We start from the raw sequence: 21,166 nt of genomic DNA, 5'->3' as shown, positions 1-21,166 counted from the left end.
AAGGCCAGCACCAACACTTTGAATTGTGCTTGGAAATGTACTGGGAGCCAGTGTAGTAGATGGTGCTCTACTTTTTGGCCACTCAGGTTTCTTGACAGCTTTTTTCAATAACAGCCTTGTTTGCCTGAAGACAGCCACCCATTCTGGAGTGGAAGGCATTCTGAGGCATTTGTTTTGAGGATGGGTGTCTCCATCCTTTACCATGGATGCCTTCAATGTGTTTATTCATTTGTTCCATTTCTAAAGTGACATCCATAAGTCAGGTTCCTGGGGTACCTTATAATATTACCATTTCAGCAATAATGATGCATATTAATAAAACAACCATTTAAATAATTGATACAAACACGGAATTTAAACAATCACCTTGTCAGAGCAAATGGGTAAGTTCCTTTGCAGCAGGTCTTTCCAGTTTTCATCAAAGATCTGGGCCAAAAAGTACATATTTTGGGCGGTGATGGAACCCCCCAGCAATGAAGCCATCACCCATACTTCCAAGGGGAAGGAATTCAATTAATGGCATGCTGCTTCAGGAAGGCTAAACCCATTGGTGGGACAATGAGATGGGCTTCCATTAGATGTCTCAGGAGATGCTTCCATCCCCAAGTCCCACAGTGGAGTCAGATTTATTTTCATCTTATTTTTATCTACCACAATCTCAAAGCATATTTCTTCCTCCAAAGAATCGCATTAATTTGTCCCTTACAGAGTACAATTCCCTGAACCATTAGCAAACTACAGTTCCCATCATTATTTAGGGTGGGGGGAGTGATGTGCTCTAAATGTGCTTTAAATGTAGGCTCTGTATGCGGCTACCCTCACAAAAGAAAGGCTTAACAGAATTAAAGTAAAACAAGGTGACATCAATAGAAGTTAACTTAAACTCAAATAGATTGCATTTCCCCCCTAGTTCTGAATTTCTCTAGCATATCACAGCATGCCCCTTCGAAAAAAGAAAGGCTGGCTTCTTTTAACAAACAGTCCCGCAGCTGGAAGGAAACTGTACTTGGTTGCTTAAAGGGAAAAAGAAAGCATTGTGGTTTTGTTTTTTTGTTTTTTTAAAATAACAATACCCTGAAGCTTTAAAATGTTGAAGGCCAGCATGATGCCACTGCCCCATTCCAGGTTTGAGGAATGTTTGAAGACTGTGGAAAGGTGGGAATGGTTTGGATAAGGTTGTAGTTATCGTGTGAGGTAAGGCATGGAGCAGGGGTGTGGCATATCAGGCTTCCCATGCCACTTGTTGGAGGAGGAAGCGAGAACACCTAACAGAGGCAGATTTTGGGCAGTGCGACCAGTTCTGCTGCACTGGGAGCCAACACCAGAGGGTGCTGCAGAGCTCTGCAACAAGAACTTAGTGAATTGAGTAAAATGGAAGGTGAGAGGTGGTGGTGGTGTGACCGAATTTTGACCACACACAGGTTACTTCAAAGACCAAAGTTTGCCACTGTTCCCAGAATCCCCCTGCGCCAGTGATGATCCTGAGCAGCTGCATCTGAATGCCAGCTTTCATCAGAGGAAAGGGAAAAAAGTGCTTTCTGCATCTCCTCCACCCTTCAGTGTCATTTCAAGTGGCCAGTGACATTTCCATGGAGAGGCTGTTTCACAATGTGTCTTTAAAATAATGATAAAAATGCCTCGGGAGAAACCGATGGAAGCCAGCTTCCACTGAACACGAGAACACCAGAAGAGCCTTCTGGATCAGGCCAGTGGTCCATCTAGACCAGATGCCATAAAGTGAAGCCTGCAAACAGAACTGGAGGACAAGGACACTTTCCCCTCCTGTGGCTTCCAGAAAGTGGTTCAGCTGCATTACTGCTTCCAGCCATGGCCCATCAATTTCAAGGGGTCTACTCTGAGTAAGTATTCTCTTTCCAGGGGCACAGACCCTGAAGCAGACACCAACTTCCTACGGCTTGGTGGGTGTCGCAGAACAGGTCTATAGTTACGGTCCTTTGCATGTCGCAATGGAACCCTTTTATTTTAAGATTCTGTGATGGGATTTTCCCGCCGCCCCCTAAGACATTTATGGTGACTGAGCCTGTGCACACATTACATTAACAGTGCAAGATGATCACAGATGAGGAGGCCTCTTATTTCCCTGTGCAGAAGCAGCAGCAGTGTTGAGGAAGGCCTGAAACACGTTTGCTGGCCCCAAAGAACTTCTTGTCCAGCAGATGTAATCTGCGGCTGTTTTCCTTTCAGAGCAAGTTATTAATGTTTGCTGTTTACTCAAGGCTTTTACAGCTTCCTTTTTTTGGTAATTCTCACAGAGGCTTTCCTTTTTATTGCATTCTTCCTGTGAGAAACGCTGCAGAGGATCTTTTTTCTTTCTTTAATAGAGTTTACTTAACATTTGAATTGGAATCTAGGAGCATTTTCTAGTGATGAAAAGTGGAGAGGGCAGGAATAATAATATTTAGGCTACAGTCCAAAGCATCCTTCTTGGGACCAAGCTCAATTGAGTGGATGGGACTAACCTCCCAGGAAATATTTTGTTAAGTTGCAACAGCGAGCACAGTGCAATAAGTCAAACCTTTTCAAACCCAAGATCTGGTTTCTTTTTTCTGAAACAGGGTACTCATTTCTTCTTCTTCTTTACTTATTCAGAAGTAATACTGAACCAAAATTACCATATTTTTCCATCTATAAGATGTCCCCATGTATAAGATGCCCCCTATTTTGGGGGACTCAGATTTAAGAAAATGGGGAGGGGAGATGTATCCGTGTATAAGACGCCCCCAAATTTTTGACATTATTTTTTAGGGGGAAAAACCTACGGCTTATACACGGAAAAATACGGTAAGTGCTTTGTGAATTAGCCTTCAGTTTATTCACCTCCAGCTCCCATTTCATGATTTGATGTCCTTCCAATTTATTGACAAACCACCATCTGCTATTGCAGCCAAACTGTGCAAGCTATGATTTCTACAAACCATAGTTTACCCACAAAGCAGGATTAGGTGTTGTCTGCAGGCTTGGTTTGCAGACAGATTATGGCTTCTGTTAAGCTTAGTTTTGTGGGTTGGTTGTAATAAGAAAATATAGTTTACTGCTAAACCAGAAGTGATGGAGGAAATGGGAGCATTTGCGGGGATGATGGAGGCAAAGAGCTGATGGGAGGGCACCAGTCCTTCTGGTCAGATCCACTGACAGGTGGTATGCTACAAAGGGCTTTCAACTGCACCAGCAAAGGGCATCAAATATGACTTAAGTGTTAGGCTCAGTGGCAAGCAGTGGCACATACGACCACAGGGGCAATGGAGAAGAAAGATCCTGCCAGCCCAGCCTCCTGGATGGAGGTCCTTCCCAAAGAAGGACTCTTTCATCCAGGGATAGCTAAACTAGGATCATCCAACTTTTGCTTAACTACAATTCACATCAGCCCCATCAACCTGTTTAAAACTGGTTACTGACTTCTCAAGGGTATCCCAGAGTGCTCTCACTGAGAAGATATACTTCTGTTGTAGACTGACCAACAATGTCTCTTTGGATAATCTTAAGATCATCTTGGTGTGTGCTGAGGGAAGCAGTGGTCCCAAGTTGCTTAGGGCCTTAGATTTCAACAGCAAAGCTCTGAAGCAGGCTCCATATCTGACAGGCAACCAGTGCAGTTGTTTCAGCAGTAAAGCAATGTGTGAGAAACTGGGCAGCCCCAGGGCTTCTAGCAGTTGCATATGAACTAGTTGCAGCTTCTAAACCAGATGCAAGAAGTAGTCCCTCATATAGTGCATTGCAACCATCTAAATGTAAGGTTACGAATGCATGGTCCACTGTGGTAAGACTAACTGGTTGCAGCTGGTGAACAAACTAAAGCTGGCAATGGGTGCTCCACTGATGTTGTTCTTAGCATTTCTTGGGGGGGGAAATCAGTTAAATTTCCCTTGCACTTAATTACACCCAATCATGCCATTAGGCATTCGACTCTGATTAGTAATCAGCATTATAATACTATTAACATAATTTATTTAATATTGTGTTTAAATGTTGTAACCCACCCTGGGACCCTAGGGTGAAGGGTGAGTAATTAATAATAATAGCAACAACAATCCTATTCATGGTGTGATCCTTGATTGGCTGGGCTCACCAATGTGATTAACAGGGGAAACAAAAGTTTCAGTCCCATCAAAATTGCTATTTTCTGCCTGAAAACAGAGCGTATTTCATACATGACACAAGTTAAAGATGGACTACTCAAAACATACATGGGCAAGTTTAATTAAAAGGCTTTGACAAGCTTCCTGGCAGATACCACAGCTTGTTTGTTTTTCTTGCTTACATTTTTAGGCATCCTAATGAGAGAGTGACATTTCCTAGACTTAATTGATATTTACTAAGAATTCTGCAATGAGAGCTGAAAAGCCAGTCTGAGGCTCTTCTGTCCCCCAGTCCCACCATGGCCCTATCTCTGGGAATATCACTAATTAGCATCATTAGCGTTCAAGCTCTGTCAGCACTTACCGTACTTGGGGTTTGTACTTAACACATTTCAGTTATTCTCCACTGTCACATTTGATATTTGCAGAAAGACAGCCTTCTGAGAAAGCATGACTCTAACAAGGCACTAGCCTTCCTTCGGGTTATTACTATTTTTATTACCCAACCGCCGGTCTTAACTGGAACCTGTGCAGAGCCTAGACTAGCTTGTGGAGGCACAGCTTGGAAGGGTGGGGAAGCAAATTCTCCCCTTTGGTCCTTCTTGGTACAGGCAGGCATAATGGGCAGAGTCATGAGCCTGGCTTCTTGCCAGGAAAGGAGCTGCACAGAGAAGCGAGTGTAAAAGCTACGTCTGCCACCACCTTTTGGTTCTGGGCATCCAATACCCCCTACTTTCTGTGGTCCAGCAGATACTCCTCAGCACGGCCTTCTGAGACCAGTTCTCCAAGAAGGATCGGAGCCACCATAACACTATGCTTCCCAGTCCCAAACCAGACAAAAGGATACAAGAAAAAGATCCAAAGGGTTGATGCTGTCAAAGTTGTTGAGAGCCCCAGGAGAACCAACAGGGTCAGACTCCCCACCTGCATGAATTCCCCAGCATAAGTCACCCACCAAACAGACCAAGGCTGTTTCTGTTTCAGACCTGGGTCTGCAGCAAGACTGGAAAGATTTAGTTATGTCTTTATATTACTTACTAGGGGAGCTCTGCCCCACTGCTTACTGCCCCATTGGCAGTATCCCGTCCTCATGGAGAGTGCTGAAAACCTCTCATGGGCCCCAGATGCTTGTGGTCTATACTAGGAGTCAGCTTGAAGGCAATGTTCCAGCAGAGTTTGGAGATATAGGGAGCAATGGTGGCATAAAGTCCTCCCTTTGCCCACTGGTGTACGAATGGAGGGGAGGCAGGGGAGCGCACCGCCCCAGGCACCATTTGGGGAAAGGATGGCATCACGGCCACCCCCCCGGGATGTGCACCGCATGCCGCGCCCTCCCGGGACGTACGCCGCACACCGTGCAATCCCGGACATGTACCACGCCCCTGCAGGCGATGTGCCACGCCCTTGCGCCGCTTGCCACGTCCCCAGATGATGTGGCACTCCCCTGGGACTCGTGCCAGCCACACCCCCGCCTGTTCTTTGCTCCGGGGGCTGCAGCATGTTGCCCCGCCACTGCCTTTGCCCTCTGGCAAGACTTCCTGGCTGCTGCAGGCTTTCCTTTTATCTGCTGGTTCCTAGTAGTAGCAGACAAGGAAGGGTTAATACTCCACCTGCTCTACAAACCACTCTCTCCTGAAGCTGCTCTGCACCAGTACTTTGGCTTATAGAAATGTGAGGTGCTATCTTACACCAGGTCAGACAATAATTTTTTTGCACATCTAGTGCAGCATCGCCTACTCTGACTGGCAGCACCTGCTCTCCGGTGCCTAAGCCTTTTGCAGGTGTTTGCTTGCATAGCTGAGTTGGCTGGTATTCTGCCATGGAGAAAGCGAGATGAGCCGGGTGGTGCGAGCCTCCCCTGAACGCCAAAGCTAGCTGGAATGCAAACTAGTCAGATGTCATTATTTTCCCAAACATCTGCTGGGGCCAAGAGGCACATCACCAGGCAGGCCTCCATCACCAAGGTGGCAGCTCCGAGGCCTCTTCCGGGAGGCATCCTCATCCTCCTGGCTGTCTTCCCCCTGCATTGGTGCCTCTGCTCTGCAAATGTCAGTCCCAAATTCTGGACTGACAAGTACCAAGCAGGTACTTGCCTCCAAGGCCCACTGCCATCCAGTTCACCTGCTGCAAGCAATCCATTTCAGGGGGATGCAACTGCCCATCAAAGTAGAGCCTAGACAGATGCAGAGATAAAGAAGGAGGCTGGGCCAGAGCTGTGAGATGAAGAGAGGCAGAATCCAGCCCTAGCTTCCTCAGCCAAGTGTGAAACATGCATCCTTTTTTGCCATTGCAAATGAGAATACTAGGGGGAATTCAAAGCTATCAGCCTTGGGTGTGTGATAGATTTTCCCCATTAAGACTCCTTCGGCTATGTAATCACAAGAATATTTTACATGCCTGTGCCCATCTGTTTGTGAATAAGTCCAGCTGAAAGCACCTGCCCCTTGCTTAAGCACCCGTGGGACTGTCACTCGCTAGGAAGAGAGAAATGGACCAGCTTTCCCCAACTTGGTGCCCTCCAGCGGTTTTGGACTATGACTCCTCATCAGCACCAGCCAGCACAGCATTTTCTCTAGAGCAACTGTATTCATACACCATGGTTTAGACCAGGGGTCAGCAAACTTTTTCAGCAGGGGGCCGGTCCACTGTCCCTCAGAACTTGTGGGGGGCCAGACTATATTTTGAAAAAAAATGAACGAATTCCTATGCCCCACAAATAATCCAGAGATGCATTTTAAATAAAAGGACACATTCTACTCATGTAAAAACACGCTGATTCCCGGACTGTCTGCGGGGCAGATTTAGAAGGCGATTGGGCCGGATACAGCCCCCGGGCCTTAGTTTGCCTACCCATAGTTTAGACAGTCACTCTCGGATTCTCCTTCTTTGAGGAAGGAGGTGTGAATTTGGAAGTCCTGGCCAGTTCAAAGGTTCCCTCTCTGACATGAAAACACTATGAATTCTCTACCTCTCACATAGGCAATATGGGAAAATGATAGGACCCATTTTAGAGAGAAAGAAAAGTGTGTCCCTCTCTCCACTACTTGTCACCAAGCGATTATTGATGGAAAAAATCTTGTCCATTCCAGCTCTGAGATACTCTATAAATGGCAAGCACACACACTCCCCCCAGTTACAACTTCACATCTGATTAAATAGGTTGTTGCAGATGAAAGCCTATGCCCATTTCACAGCCAAAAGCCTGTAAAATTTAGTCTCCAGGTGCCTGTGAAGGCTCCCCGCCCCTTCACATTATAGAAAAGTAACATGGCTTTCACATTTTATTATGTTGGTCAATGTATGGTAATTATGGTAATGGCTGTTTGTACTGCTCCTACCTGCAGAAGCTCTGTTCTTGCATGCTACTCCCGAACTCCATTCGCATTGCTACACTATATTACCAGTCAGACATTCTTCCTAGGCAGAGATCTTTCTTTAAAAGATGAAGCACTCCATTAGTCAAGTGTGTATTTTACACAAGGCAATTCAATATTGCTGCTTTTTAAAAATACCTCCTCATGGTATGCAATGGAATATTGATTAAACCTTAAGGCTGATTGTGGCAACGTGGTGCTCATGAGGCAACCACTTTTCAGTACCTACCTAATAATGTATGGTTGCAAACCTGGAGCCCAGCACTGAGGAAGAGAGACCTTGGTGTATCACAGCTCTGCTGCCCAGGTGTCTGTGGCAGGACATGGCGAGCATTTTTTGTTTTGTTTTAAAATACAAGTTTCCAAACCTCATTATAACCTTGTTTGAAATACGGATTTGCTCAGCTTGTAATGCCCTGGTGTGGTATGAATCAAGCAGTATTTTCTTTCAGAACACTCGTCTACTGCCTGGAATTTAAAACAATATCCTGCGCATACGTACAGAGTGTTTTTTAAATGCAACTCTACTTTTTGAGCAAGTCCTGGACACCGACTGCTGCTCAGTCAGAGCTCAGACTCTCTGAAGACTTACAAAATCTTCCGGAGGGAGGAGTTGTGTCTGAGCTATTTCTGAGAGACAATTAGTGCCTGGGATTTATTTAAAAATAGATGGTACAGGGCAGCCAGGATGACTTAGAATGCAGGGTGGGGCTCTCTCCCCTTCAAGTATTCTCCAGCGATCTACCTCCCTTTCAAGGGTTCTCCAGGGATGCCTCACTCCACCTAATGGTAAGGCCAGCCATGGCTGGAGAGTGAGGTTTGGTGGCCTGGAGGGCAAATTGGGTATTCTTCTAAGGCTCAGATTTTAATCCAAGTCGGAGAAGAATATGGGACTTGTAAAGCTCTCATTCTCCTTTTAGGTATGCATCACAAGCCCCCTAAGCTTGCAGCTCAGAGAAGTCAATCAACACCTATCTGTATCAGCTTTTCAACAATATCACTTTGCATCTCTGTCAAACTTTGCAGGAGGGAATCCCTCATGCAGAATGCTTGGCATCAGCAAGGCAGTGCTGGCTGTAGTTGATGGGAGCTGATGGTTGGCAGAGACTGTGCTAAGGTTTCTGGGTTTAATATAGTCAAATAGAGATTTGCTGAGTCTGTTCTCTCTTTGCCAGGAACAAGATGCCTGTTTCTTGTGTACACAAGGAGCTGTGTCTGGTCTACGATGCGTTTTCAGTAGCCACCCAATCCTTGGTGACTGTATTCTGTTCCAACTGTTTTCAATTTTCAGTTGTTGTAACCCAACTTGAGACCTGCTGGTAATAAATTTAATAATATGAATATGAATAATAATAATAGGAAAAAACTGGATATCCTCCTTCTATCAACCCTCAGCTTTTCCTTGATTAGGGTTACTTGCAATGTTGAGTACAAGCCAATAATCTCTTGCAGGGTGTGCTCACCATTTTCATTGGTTTGCGACGGTTGACTTAGCAGCCAGCTCAGAATTGATTGCATGCAGGGACAGTGTGGACGTTTCGGTTTTAAGAAAAAAGTAGAACTCTATCTTTGGCCCAAGTTGCAGAGTAAAATGGGTTGCTACCCTACTTTATGCTTTCTGATATACAGTAAAGGGTACACACAGGTTAATTTTGATGTTGTTAGAGGGATCAGAGTTCGACAGCGAGTCGAATTGTGATAGACTAACTTTCATGTTCTGTTCCCAACACATTTAATCTATAATGTTCCTTTACTTACAGTGCATCAATTAGGTTTATTGATAAATATTTTCCCTTGCATTTGCCAGTCAATACAGTCCACATCTTTGCGATGTACTCCCCTCCCCCATCGTTCTTTTTCTCTTTGACCCAACACAAGTTGTGGTCTTGTTACCTTGTGGTCAATATCACATTGAAAACAAATGTACCATGTTGCCTTGGCTTCAGCTGCTCTGGAATGCCTAACATACAGTGACAAGGAGAACACAAGAACATAAGATGACCCTGCTGGATCTGGCCACTGGCCCATATAGTCCGGCATCTAGTCTGGCCAACCAGATGCCTACAAGAAGGCTTAAGACAGCATTGCTGCCTCTGACCTTGGAGGCTGAACATAGTTATCATGGCTAGTAGCCACTGATAGCTACCATTCCTTCATGAATTTGTCCAGTTTTCTTTTAATGCCACCCAAGTTGGTGGAGACATGGGTTGGCTGCTCTGGAAGCAAACAAACCATATCAAAGCGAGAAAGGCAGGGCCTCAGGTAGCAGGACCCACAGGATCCACAAAGATGTCGGTCTTTCTTCCCCTCTTGTTCCTGATGTAGATCTTCACGCACCCCTTCTTCCCTGTTAGGGAGGGGGACACCATTTTGTGGTTCACCTCAGATGCAAAAATGTCTGCAGAAAGCGGTGAGTGAGGACTGTACAGTATTGGATCTGAGCATGATGCCTGAGCAAGCAATGACAACAGGAATAGATGGTGCAGGACTAGTCCCACCCCACAGAAGAAAGCATCTAAGTCCGAGCTGAACACACTTACAAGCTTCCCCATGACCAGGAACCAGCTTTGCTAACTGATTCTAAGCATGTTCAGCTGAATGCTTTTAATGGGGCACTTCAGAGCATCCTCTGCAAGGGAGGAAGGAGGGAGCTGAGCGGATCGTGCTGGTGCATGTGGGGATAAATGCGATGTTTCGGCACCTATTGAAGAAGGTTGCTTAAGCAGGATTTCCCAGCCACTTACTGAATATCAATTGTACAACCGTTGATGTGAAAGATAAAAGACAGGACAGATAAAATAAAGTCATTCTTCACTTAGTGCATAATTAAACTAGGGAACTCGCTCCCACAGGAGGCAGTGATGGACACCAGTGTGGATGGCTTTAAAGAGGATTGGGTAGAATCATGGAATATAAGGAGATCAACAGGTACTAGCATTGACGACTATGCTCTGCCTCTATAGTAAGGCAGCAATGCTTCTGAATACCAGTTGCTGGAAGTCACAGGAGGGGAGAGAGCTCTTGTTCTTGGGTCTGCTTGCGGGTTTCCCATGGAGGCATTTGGTTGGCCACTGTCAGAACAGGATGCTGGACTCGATGGGCCCCCTTTGGGCTGACCCAGCAGGCTCTCCTAATGTTCTTACATTAGAAGTGGTTTAATTGTTTTTAGCATTTGTAGAGATGGGTGTTGCTATTTTAGAACTTGCAATTTTGATATTTTTTCCTCATTTGTTTTAAACAACTAATCTTTATTATATTTATGATTATAACCTTTTTGTATACTGCTTCCATGGCTTCAGGATATAAAGCAGTCTGTAAAATAAATAAATGAGTGTTGGGGGCAGGATTTGACTCGGGGTGGAGAAGGTGTGGGGAATGTCTGGCCCTCCAAATGTTGTTATTATTATAGTAGTACCTTGGTTCTCGAAGTCCATTCGACTCCTGAAATGGTTCGAAAACCAAGGTGCAGCTTCCGATTGGCTGCAGGAGCTTCCTGCACTCAAGCAGAAGTTGTGTTGGATGTTCGGCTTCCGAAAAATGTTCGCAAACCAGAACACTTACTTCCAGGTTTGCAGTGTTTGGGAGCCGATTTGTTTGACAACTAAGCCGTTCGAGAACCAAGGCACCACTGTATATTTATTCATATCCCACTTTTACCCTAGACAGGGACTCAAGGAAGCTTATAGGTAAAGACAAAGAAAACAAACATAATTAAAGTGCAATTAAATGCTAATGGTCTGTCTGTCTATCTCTATCTATCTATCATCTATCTATCTATCTATCTATCTATCTATCAATCATCTATCTATCATCTATCTATCTATCTATCTATCTATCTATCTATCTATCTATCTATCTCTATCTATCTATCTATCTATCTATATCTATCTATCTATCTATCATCTATCTATCTATCTATCTATCTATCTATCTATCTATCTATCTATCATCTATCTATCTATATCTATCTATCATCTATCATCTATCATCTATCATCTATCATCTATCATCTATCATCATCTATGATAATCACAATGAAAACATGCTTGCTGCAGGGGCTGATGGGAGTTGTAGTTCAGCAACATCTCTGGAGGGCCAAAGCTTCCCCACTCCTGGAGTAATCTGTTATACCTGGGTAGAGAAGTTTCTGTAAAGCACTTTGAGGTGTTTTTTTTTAATGTAATCAAGCAGTATATGAAGCTTGTGAAATACATACATAAATAAAATTTCAGGAAATGCAAGGGAGATGTACACTGCTCACACGAAATATAAAATGGCATTAAAATGGGTGTGCAAAAAAGTGAATAAGTGTATTGCTCTGAATGTAAGAGTTATGAAACTCAGGACTCAGCTATACAGCTGCAAATAAAATGTTCTAAGTGTGTTATAAGTGCAATATACAATGCGACACTAGATGGTAAGCCTTATGGAAAATTCAATGTATTTTAAAAAACACTTTTAAAAAGCATTTTCAGAACGTTTTTTATATGTGTGTACATTTCACCCCACAGTCTTTCAGAAGAATATCTTGAAACCCCTTGTGTTAATCATTTATATAAATAATGTAAATAATTTAATTGCTGTCTTGTTTTAACGGAATTGTTTCACTACATATTTTAATTATGGATGTTTATATTTTAGCATTCTAAGGGGATTGCTGTAATGTGTATTTTAATTACGGATGTTTGCATATCAATGTTTGTTTCTTTGGTTTTATACCAAAGCCTAGCTTCTCTCTCCCTCTCTCTCTCTCCCCCCCCCTCTCTCTCATAGACCCAAATTCATAAAAATAACATCAAAGCAGTTTACCATAATGTGCTTCTACCTGGAATGCTATTATTTATGCATGGAGAACCTCCTGTTCCACGAGGAACATTGGAACTTTCTCTCTGCCACCTAAAGTTTTTACAGTGGTACCTCTGGTTACAAACTTAATTCGTTCTGGAGGTCCTTTCTTAACCTGAAACCATTCTTAACCTGAGGCGTGCTTTCACCTCCTGCTGCCACCGCGCCACCAGAGCATGGCTTCCGCTCACATCCTGAGGCAAAGTTCGCTACCAGGAAACCTACTTCTGGGTTGGCAGAGCTTGTTACCCAAAGCGTTCGTAAGAAGGACGGTACGTAACCCAAGATTCCACTGTATTATGAGATGAGTTACTTGTCTACACTGAATGAATCTGAACCTGTCTAGACTAGGCCTAATAAAGTTTTTATATGACTGTGTTGCTACATACAGGGCTATACTGGCTGAAGTCGATCTTTCTAAGAACATAAGAAGATCCTGTTAGATCAGGCCAACATTCTGTCCTCACAGTAGCCAACCACAGGCCTCTGAGAAACCCGAAAGCAGGACTCAAGCGTAACAGCATTCTCACCTCCTCTGGTTTCCAGCAACTGGTCGTCAGAGACATACTGCCTTCCACAGTGCACAATGGCATAGCTTTCATCATAGCTAGTAGCCACTGACAGCCTCCATGAATTTGTCTGGTCCTCTTTAAAAGCCATCCAAGTTGGTGGCCATCATTGCCTCTGGTGGGATCCAGTTCCATGACTATGCACTACTTGAAGACAGACTTTCTTTTATCTGTCCTGAATTTTGGGGGAGTTGGGGCACATGTGCAGTCATGTTCATTGCCAGTGCTATTTACCGGTAAATTGCTAGAAGAATAACTTGATTGTTGTTGGAAAGTACCATTCTAAACATGTGATACAGAGATAGTAAAACTGTGACCAACCTCTTTGTTAATGTATTTGCTAGTTCTCCTTGCATCTGAGTTATGGCAAATTCAAATATAGAAATTTAGTAGCAAAAAGATTTCAAATTTTCCTCATTTCCCCTACATTAAGAAGACGGTAATAACCACCCAGTTGACAGCAATGTGTTGGGCAAATGCCACATGGGTGAGCCTTGTAATGACTGTCAGGAACTTTAGACATGATTGCCAAGCTCTGCAAACGAAAAACTGGAAATCACCGAGGCAAAGCCTTGTTTATATGTGTCAGTATTCCTAGAAAGCTCCTGAAAGCTCCTGGAGAATGCCTTAAATATGAGGCCCCCACATACATCAAGATGTACAGGATTTGCATACAAGGAAGAAATAATTTGTCCCCTCCCCACCAATTTAAATTTAAATAGTTTGATCACAGGAAATGAGAAAGTGATTGTACAAAGCATGAATTTTCTTTGCAATTCTCCTAAGAGAACAATTCTTGTTCCTTCTTAACTGAAATCAAATGAGCATCTTTATTTTCCAAAACCAGCTTAGCTGTTAGCTTGGACTGATAGTTTATGACTTCTTCAGCTATATCTATGAAACAGGCACATTTCTTCTTTCCCCAACTGTGGTCTTGGGGAAAAGACTCCAAATCTTCTCTCTGCTTGGTAGAATACTTGGTTTTGGTGCCAGTTATTAGAACTTTTCTTGTTTAATGTTGCAGAGCAGCTTTCAAATCCAGCATAAAGTAAGTTTTCATAGACATAGAACTGGAATCAAAATGGAAAGAATTCTGCTTTCTGGGTAACATGAGGATGAGTGTTCCAAATGGAATATATTTCCCTCCCCATAAAATTCATTTATGAGGTATTTGTCATCTTTGCAGATTGATAAACTGCTTCACAGGGAAAGTTACCGAAGTGATGTACAATAAGATAAGAGAAGAAAAAAGATAAAATAGAAAAGATTTCAAATTTAGCAAACTAAAAGCAAGAAGAAGAAGAAGAAGAGGAGGAGGAGGAGTTTGGATTTGATATCCCACTTTATCACTTCCCTAAGGAGTCTCAAAGCGGCTAAAAATCTCCTTTCCCTTCCTCCCCCACAACAAACACTCTGTGAGGTGAGTGGGGCTGAGAGACTTCAGAGAAGTGTGATTGGCCCAAGGTCACCCAGCAGCTGCATGTGGAGGAGCGGAGATGCGAACCCGGTTCACCAGATTACGAGTCCACTGCTCTTAACAACTACACCACACTGGCTCAATAAAACTATTGTTTGCAGCAAAACAAAAATAATAATCTTGTAGCATCATAAAGACTAGCAAATTTGTTATGGCATGTTTGCAAAGACCACAGGCAGCTTCACCAAATGAAGGAAGTGTCAACTGGAAAGTGTGGCGTGGAGAAACTCTGAATGAGACGTTGCTTTAGCAATGAAGCAGCTCAGACTGGGAACTGATATGGATGCTGGAGGTCCATCCCTTGCCACCTGCTTCTATTTCTTACTCGTTACTCAGGCAATTCACAACTTAATGCACATTTAACTTGTGCACATTCAGCTTTATGAATTTGGCAAATTAAAAAATAAAATAAAAGTGGGCAAACAGGGGAGGGGCATCAAGGAAAAACCCACACATTTGGCAATCTCACCCGCCACTGAACCCAATGTGTTTTGACCATACATGATTTCGGCCTTATGCACTATCCCGAAACCGTAACCCCTGTGTAAATTGAGAGTTGCCTGTAATTTATTTCTATGCTGCCCTTTGCCCACAAAAGGCTCATGAGATAGTTTGAAGTCTGGACAGGGCTGAACCCTGACAGTACTGCTTTTATGAGTTTGGCCAGCTTGAACACTTATATATCTAGCTTGATGTCTCTTATTGACTGAATGGGTAATTCACCTGGAGAGTGAGTCTGAGCACAATGCTCTTGAAAGCCTCCAGAGACACAGAAATTCCTATGAATTTCCACTTGAAAAACGAGGAACTGTCATAAACCAAAATCAAGAGATTTGGCTATTCCTAGTTTCTGGGCTGTCTTCAAAAGCAGCTCCATGTCCAATGCATTGCTGTCATGCATCATTCCAGGCTCTGCGTGTTCCTTAGTTGTCACAAATCTATTTGACCTGGTTATCATGGCTATTCCCAAATATAAAGAAATGCCAGCTTTGTGTTGATTGATTGATGGTTCAGTTGAGGGGTTACAGGAGGGGGTAAATCCCACTGAGGCAGATCCTCAAAAGTGCCACAATTTAGTATAAGAAGAATTTTTCCCTAGACAACAGGCCCAGCCCTGGAAGCTGACCTAAGAGTTATGCAAAGAGTTCCTAGTTCTGTCTAAGTTGGCGAAGCAGGGGACTATGTTTGGTCCATGATCTCAACAGTGATGTCTCCTCTCTTGTGGTAGGACAAAGAAGGGAGGAGCTAGTGGATGTGAGGGCGATCTGGCTGTGACATCTGTCACCCCATTGATCGCCAGGGTTGATTCGGCTGATCTGGCTGGCTAGGCGGGTGTCCCCTTCCTCCCTCACCGCTCCATGTGCGTCCCTCCCGAAGCTGCGTGCTCGGTGGAAGAGGATGACCATCCCAGATAGAAGGAGTGTACCGTTCTTCGGTCAAGGGTATACGATAGCTGCGCTCCCCTGCTAGAACCTCCAAACAAGAAGGGAGGAGCTAGAAATGAGGTCAGCAGTCCTGAGCAGTCTAACTTCAGAAGGAAGGTCAGCACTGGTTAGGTCTAGGAAGCTTGGAGGTTCCACTCGCTATCCACCTTTCGCCCATGCAAACCCACTAGCCTTAATACAAGCTGAGCTGCATCCCAACACTTCCAACAGAAAAGGCAGCTCAGCAGCGGTGCTGTCCATAGGAAAAAACGACAACTGCCCCTCGCCCCCCCAGGCGGGATGAATTGCATTGAGTTTTGATCTGCGGTTACAGTCAACTTTTGGTAATGTGCTCAAATTACTTTAACGGCCTGCATCTGAAGGCGCCAAGTGGGTTTATGCTTTCACTTGTAGCCCATTATTTCTTTATTGATTTTTGCAGATCTACAGCTCTTTAAAATGTCATTAGGTGGATATAAAAAGGAAAATGCTGACGACAGCTCAGCTTACCCATACAGCCAACTATGAGCTTTTAAAATATATAAATAAAATAAAATTTTTGTATCGCAAGTACAGGGGGCTCGTCATTCTGCTGCATTCAGCAATCCCCACAAACCATACCAATTCCTCCAAGTTTAGAAGGCCTCCCTGGCCACAGACATACCTAGTGTTCAGGTACGTTATCTAAGCAATCTTCACAACAGTGCTGTAAGGAAGACCACTATTGTTGCTCTCTCTGCCTCAAGAGAGCTCTTACAGTACACAGGCTTGTTGGACTTACAGCAGAGGGGACCTGGGTTCAAATCCCTGCTTAGCCAGTAAGTTGACTGCGTGGCCTTGGCCAGTCATAGTCTTTCTGAATGACTTATATTGTTGTCGTGAGGGTAAAGTAGTGGAGGGAGTCTATGAGAGAAAGGCTGAGCTCCTTGATGGAATTGCAGGGTAAAAATGTAATGATGCTCAATTAAAAAAATAATAGTTCAGATGGCCTAGGCTTAGGCTGAGAGATAGGAGATTGGCTAAAGCTTCCTCATCAGCACATGGCTCATAGAGATGAATTTGGTTTGCATTAAAATGCAAGCTTACCTAATTCACACTTCCCAAAACCATACCTAAACCAAAATTCAGATATCATTCAAAGTTCTATGGCTTTCACAAACTAGTTTTGCAATGAAAAAAATGTGTACAGAGGTGTGTCTACTAGGGGAAAGTGCCCAGTATTGTGGAATACTCTATTATACCCCACAAGTATCCTGGGGAAAAATGGGATATCCTGTTTCCTCACATGAGAGCACCACAGCCATTTTGGGTGCTGTGATCTTGCACAGTTTTGTGCCGAGATCTCACCCCGAAAAAGTGCTCCTCTTCAAAAAAAGTGTATTGTGCAGTGCCATGCCAGTGTGGCCCTGAGAGAAAGCACAACTTCTGGGCTCTGTGATCTTGCGCTGGTCACATGACTCGTGCAGGAGCATGGGCAGGAAGACGTGTGTTCTGATTTTGGGACTCAATATGTTAGAAGGTATGCTCTGTCAATAGAGATTCAGCAGGCACCTTCTATTCCAACATTTAAATTCCTGCTGAAAACATTTATATTCTGTCAGGCTTATGCAGGCAGTTGAGAAGACCTTTCCATAATAGTTAGTCAATCTCTTATTTTAACTATTTAATATGGTTTCTACAGTATGGTTTCATGTACTATTGTTGTAATCCACGGTGATATTTTTAATGGATAGCGGTGTGGAAATATTTTTAAACTAACTAACTAACTAACTAACTAACTAACTGACTAACTAACTGACTAACTACAGTGGTACCTCGGTTTTTGAATGTAATCCATTCTGGAAGACTGTTCGAGTTCTAAAACATTTGAAAACCGAAAACTCAATAGCCGACAGCTAGGCCTCAGAGTCTTGCATTCAGGGGGAGCTGTGTGGCATGTTCAACTTCTGAGGCATGTTTGAAAACTGAAGCATTTACTTCTGGGTTTATGGCGTTCGAAAACCGAAATGTTTGTCAACGGAGATGTTTGAAAACTGAGGTACCACTGTAACTAATTATAACCAACTAAAATTTTATACCTCACCCTTCTTCCCAAAGGACCCCAGGGTGGCAAACATATCAATAGCAACATAATGAAAAACATTCCAAAAACAGAATACTAAGAATATGTTAAGAATACGTTAAAACTGCTCTCTCATCCAGTAATTTCAGGGTTGCCAAGAACAGTATCATCCAGGCATCAAATGACTAGGTAGGCAGGAATGTTTTTCAGATTCCTCCTGAAAGTCAATAATGAGTGAGACAGATGCATCTCACAGGTAGGTCTGCGGTAGATATTGGATTCAGTTCGCATTTATAGGTGAGCTTGCCTAATTACCACAGTCTGAAACAACATGCAAACAGAAGCACAGCCATCCTTTAAAACGTGCACGTCTCCAAACTTAGAAATAGTTCTCCAGCCAAGTAATGTGGACAAAAATGCACATTACTGTAACACACAAAATGCAGTATATTAGCAGAACTTGCTGGAACATGTATGTACATTTGGCAACATGGCAACTACAGCCACACCTCATATTACGTCCACTTCATGTTACATTCTTTCAGGTTACGTCCCGTGGCGACCCAGAAGTACCGGAAAGGGTTACTTCCGGGTTTTGCCATTCGCGCATGCATAGAAGTGCAAAATGACTTCATGCACATGTGCAGAAGCGGCGAACCACTACCCGCGTGTGCGCAGATGCGCTGCTGGAGGTTGCGTTCTTTTCATGTTGTGAACGGGCCTCTGGAATGGATCCCGTTCGCAACCAGAGGTACCACTGTATTAGGAAAAAAAGTGCTCTAAAAGACTATCATTATTTATTTATTTATTTATTAGTATTCTATAAAATTTATATTCTGCTCATATATATATATATATATATATATATATATATATATATATATATAAACAAATCTCAAAACAGTTTACAAATAGAATAAAACAATTAGATATCTCAGTAAAAAAAGTTAAATTAGCTATTTTAAACACTGAACAAATACTTAAAATCAATCATAAACCAAAAAGAGATTAAAGCACATATCTGGGTAAGCTTGCCTAAACAGAAACATTTTTAGCAGGCGCAGAAAAGAGTACAGTGAAAGTGCCTGCGTGGTGTCAATAGGCAGGGAGTTCCAAAGTATAGATGTTGCCACAGAAAAAGGTTGATTTCTTACAAGTGTGACATGAGAATTATGTGGCACCTACAACAGTGCCAGTTCTGCAAACTGAACCCTGGGGACATTTTTTGAATAAACAAATTGCAAACTGATGAGAAATTGAAATTGGCAGATCTGTTCATCCCTCCTTGTGTCTGAGATGAGATTTGAATGAGGCTCTTCCTGGCCTCCCATGATGCTCCACAAGCCAAGCGCAGGCCACCCACGGACACCAGATCAGCCCCTCCCCAAGCATTCAACTGTGGGTATGCAGATGGACACTCATAACAAGGACAAGTGGTGATGTAACTGGCGGTAGCAAAAAGCCTGCTCCTTTTCCTCACAGCCGTGAATTTTTATTTCCCCCAAGCGATCTCAATTTGATATCACTTTCCAATGCTGCAGACAAATCCTTAACCTTTTGGATGTACTCTTTTATAATCCCACATCGCCGGCGAGTCTAGGCAGTGACAAATTGCATTGTTAGACACAGTGGTTTCCTCTCCCTCTGATCTGGCCACCTCAGGTTGCCGGCTCGCTCTCTGCCTACGTAGGGGCAGGAGGCCTGATATTCACCACAGTTTGCTCTTGACAAATGCTATTATACTGTCCTCTAAAAAAGGGACAGTCATTGGTCTGTGGCAAGGAAAGAGCCATTCGGATCAGCAACACCAGAAGCTTAGCTGTTGAAAGTGATGGGGCAGAGGGGGTCTTGGGGTAATCTCAGAAGCATTAAAGCCGCCTTTGCCAACTTGGTGCCTTTCAGATGCTTTGGACTACAACTCCCATCAGCCCCAGCAAGCAGGTGTACAGCTTCTGCAAATCCGGGACTGTCCCTGAAAAATAGGGACACTTTGAGGGTCTGCTGCATCCATTTTGATGGATAAACGTGTTCATTTGGTCTAAAGCTGTGTTCATATTGTTCCTTCTTGACTGAACCCTGAGGGAAATTAGAGGGGATTACAAGAGCCACCATGAAACTGTCACAAGACTATCACCAGCTTAAGAGCTGATGAGGCAAACCGAGGGAGGAAGAGGGGTCTACGCACAAGCTATTAGCCCGAATAGCTGCCAACAAGCTTTTTGCTAATTGAGGTGCCCTTGTTCAAAGATGGCACAGACCTCAGAACACTGGATGCTTGAGGATGTACAACAGGGAAGGGCCTGTTGCCCTCAGTAAGGTAACTGCCCTCCTTCCCTACTTGTGAGTTTCCCAGAAGCATCAAGCTGGCCATTGTGAAAAGCAGGATGCTGGACAGCATGGACCTTTGGCCGTATCCATGCAGGGCCACACCAAGCCATTTCCCCATCTGAGGCAAAGGACAAGATGACACACCCACCCCATATATATTTTTGAAATGGAAAAATAAGGAAGTTGGTTTTTTTAATGCTACATTACAATACAGTGCTACCTCGGGTTAAGTACTTAATTCGTTCCAGAGGTCTACTCTTAACCTGAAACTGTTCTTAACCTGAAGCACCACTTTAGCTAATGGGGCTTCCTGCTGCTGCCATGCCGCCGGAGCACGATTTCTGTTCTCATCCTGCAGCAAAGTTCTTAACCTGAAGCACTATTTCTGGGTTAGTGGAGTCTGTAACCTGAAGCGTATGTAACCTGAGGTACCACTGTAAAACAAATCCAAAAAAGATGGCTTCCTCTATTCCGTGTACAGAAGCTGATTGAGATGACAATTGAATCTTACTTCAGTACTAGAAAATTGTTATCACAAGCAGACTGAGGGAGGGCAGACTGTGCAACACGTCTCTTCTAACAGAGGGGAATGGCCAGGAACTCAGCAGGAGGAGGAGTCAGGGGGCAGCTGTCATTGCCCCACCCCAAGCTTCTTCCACCTGAGGCGCTTGTCACAATATGCCTAATGCTAAGACTGGCCCTGACTCCAGTAGGGTTCTTGCTCCCACAAGATGGCCCCCAATCTGGTGTTGGGCAGCTTAGGAACCAACCCCCTTGGCAGGTTGCCAGGAATGGATAAGACAAGGAAAAGTCCTTACCATCTGCTTTTATCCAGTATTTACAGGGAGAGGCTTGGGAATGCAGCCCCATGGAATAATAGTGTTGTTCTGAGTAAATCTCCATCCCCCTTCTCTTCCACTTCTTCATTCATCAACAGCACCACCACACCTACGGCTGCTGCTTAGGGACATCTTTCTCCGATCCTGCTTG

At 43.8% G+C, this 21,166-nt stretch overlaps 1 protein-coding gene and 1 long non-coding RNA gene across 2 annotated transcripts in view; one reads left to right on the top strand and one right to left on the bottom strand.

The window, feature by feature from the left end:
- CHST8 (carbohydrate sulfotransferase 8) overlaps nucleotides 1-21,166 on the bottom strand; it is a 250,365-nt gene that overhangs the window by 10,038 nt on the left and 219,161 nt on the right. The gene's annotated exons all lie outside the window — the stretch shown is intronic.
- Nucleotides 1,532-21,163, top strand: LOC308592142. The gene is made up of 3 exons (XR_014010395.1): nucleotides 1,532-1,859; nucleotides 12,245-12,588; nucleotides 21,114-21,163. It is a non-coding gene; the product is annotated as an uncharacterized lncRNA (long non-coding RNA).

This window comes from Podarcis bocagei (assembly GCF_964188305.1).
Source record: "Podarcis bocagei genome assembly, chromosome: 7".
NCBI lineage: Eukaryota > Metazoa > Chordata > Lepidosauria > Squamata > Lacertidae > Podarcis > Podarcis bocagei.
The sequence above is the reverse complement of the archived record's forward strand: the minus strand, read 5'-3'. Positions and strand labels throughout refer to the sequence as shown.